General features: G+C 38.5%; 1 pseudogene; it reads left to right on the top strand.

Moving 5' to 3' along the window:
• The first annotated feature begins 474 nt into the window (after positions 1-474).
• Positions 475-1,874, top strand: LOC148692474 (uncharacterized; annotated as a pseudogene).
• Positions 1,875-2,989: the final 1,115 nt, after the last annotated feature.

Here is a 2,989-nt window from a genome sequence, read left to right as displayed (position 1 = left end):
GTAGGAAACTTTCAGATCTCAGGTATGCCACATATATTTCTTCACATCAGTTTTGAGTGCCTAACTAGAGAAGAGACAGGGTGGGGTGGGGCTGTGGTGGATAGGTGAAGGGGGTAATTTAGAAATTTTACATGAAAATTTGGTTAAATTTATAAGAATTGTAAAAGGTAGGCTAATCTTGAAAATGTTAGAAATCAAGGTCAACGTCAATCAAAGCTTGATTTGTGGATCAAATATTAGAGAATAAATCAAATTGTAATCACTGTAATTAGGTCCTAAAGTTTAGCTATTTGTCTGCTAGTTTACTTATTTAAACTAAATGTATTCCTATATAAGTATTATAAACAAGTTGTACAGATACATAGAAATATACAAGAAAGCCTTTTCTTCATTATCAAATTCTTTATGGTACAAGAGCACCTCCCTGGTGCCTAATATTGCTCACTTTTGCTTCGGCCAATATCATCGACCACCATGTTTGAAACTCTAACAAAAAAGTCAACCACCATCACCTCACCTATAGAGGTTATGGATTTCAATGATCCCTATTATATTCACCACTCAGATCGCACTGAGCACTCTCTTGTCACTCAACTCTTAGAGGGTGACAACTACGCGACATGGAGTCATGCCATGGTGATTTCTCTTGAGGCCAAGAACAAACTCGACTTTGTCGACAGCTCAATTAAAGCGCTGTCAGAGGATGATAAAAAATATGGAGCTTGGAGAAGATGCAATCAGATCGTGAAATCATGGATCTTCAACTCAGTTAGCCCAACCATAACCAATATTATGATATTTTCCAATATAGCCACTGAGGTCTGGTCAGACCTTTAAGATTGGTTCTCACAAGGTAATCTTTCCCGTATTTTCGAACTCAAACGAAGGATCGTTGAACATCGTCAACAACAACAGTCCATAACAGCTTACTACACAACACTTTAGTCATTTTGGGACGAACTGGGATCGTACAATCCTCCACCTTCATGTAATTGTGAAGGGTTGAAGAAGATTGCTGAAAGGGAAGAGCAGAAGCAAATCCTCCAGTTCCTCATGGGATTGAATGACACATATTCTGCTGTTCGTGGACAAATTCTTTTGATGTGGCCACTTCTGAATATTAGAAAAATCTACTCACTTCTACTCCAAGAAGAAAAACAGGGGTAACTTGCCAATGCTCGTGATGTAACTATTCATGCCATGAACGTGACGAAAGGCACAAAGAACACAGGAAATAAGCAGCCGGCAAAATCACAAGACAATAAAGGGAAATCCTTTCTTTGCACATACTATGAAGATGATGCACACACAGTTGATTGCTGATTCTACATTATCGGCTTTCCACTAGGGCACAAGTTCCATGGCAAGGCAGTCAAGCCACCAAACAAGAACAAGCATACCACAACTAACAATGTTCACGATGCCAAACCCGCCACTGCAGAAAATACACATCAGAACTTTCCACACTTCACAGAGGAGAAGTACAATCAAATAAGGGCTTTACTCAGTAAAAATCAGTTTTGTGGAAACGTGACAGGTAAACCCAATACTGAAGACTATTTAGCCTGGATTATTGATAGTAGTGCTTGTGATCATATATCCTCTTCATCTCATCTTTTAAATCAAACACCTTACCATGATACTGTTGGTTTACCTAATGGCTCACATATAGATATCCTATATGTTGGATTAGTACAACTTAAACCAAATTTATTCATAAAAATTGTCCTTCATGTATCTTCCTTTCGGGTCAACTTACTCTCAGTCAGTAAAATTACTCGTGACTTATGTTGTATTGTCATTTTCCATCCTAATTTTTGTATTTTACAAGACCTGAAAACGATGAAGGTGATTGGCCTGGGGAAGGACCATAACGGTCTCTACTATTTGTCCAAACACACAGCCATCAAGCCACCACCAGAAATTTGAACCAACGCTGTCTCCACCACTCCAAATTTATGGCACTACGACCTAGGACATCCCTCTGTTGCACCATTACAATTTTTATATAGAACAATTCCCAATGTTTCCTTTCATCCTAATAAGCATTGTGAAATTTGCCTGATGGCAAAACAAACTCGTTTACCTTTCAATTAAAGTTCAATTTCAACACATGCACCTTTTGAACTCATACATTGTGACATTTGGGGTCCCCATCGCACTCATTCACATTCCGGTGCCCGTTATTTTTTAAATATTGTGGATGATTTCTCCCGCTACACTTAGGTGCATCTTATGGCTTTTAAATCCGAAACACAAAACTTACTAAAATCCTTTATAGCCTTTGTTAAAACACAATTCCAATGCAATATTAAACAAGTCAGGGTAGACAATGAGAGTGAGTTTCTTTCAATGTGTCCATTTTTTAATGATTTGGGAATTCTTTTTCAACATTCTTGCCCAGCAACATCACAACAAAATGGAGTCGTCGAGCGCAAACATCGTCATCTCTTAAACGTTGCTTGTGCTATACGATTCCAATCTCACTTACCACTTACCTTTTGGGGGGAAAGCATTCTTACTGCTGCTTATATAATAAATATATTACCCATACTTGTCCTCTCCAAAAGCACACCATATGAAAAGCTCTATAACACCACACCCCATTACAGCCACATGAAAGCCTTTGGTTGCTTGTGTTATGCCACCAACATTAAAGCTTCACACAAATTTGGTTCAAGGGCATGCAGATGTATTTTTGTGGTCTACCCTCTTGGTCAAAAAGCATATTGACTATATGACCTTTCTACCAAAACATTATTTTCCAGTCATGATGTCACATTCCATGAAATAATATTTCCATTTTCTACCCAGCCACGAGACACATAAACTGACTACCCGGACTCCTCTGTCATACCTTTGGCTTTACCAGATGTCACACATCAACCTATAAACACCAATATCTCAAACATAGACCTAGCACTAATACCTTATTCGCTAACTGTTACAACATCAGCCGACATTCAGCCCAACCAATCCAATGACATAC

Source organism: Pyrus communis, chromosome 12 (assembly GCF_041283825.1).
Source record: "Pyrus communis isolate YQ-2024b chromosome 12, ASM4128382v1, whole genome shotgun sequence".
Taxonomy (NCBI): domain Eukaryota; kingdom Viridiplantae; phylum Streptophyta; class Magnoliopsida; order Rosales; family Rosaceae; genus Pyrus; species Pyrus communis.
This window is presented reverse-complemented; position numbering and strand designations above follow the sequence as displayed.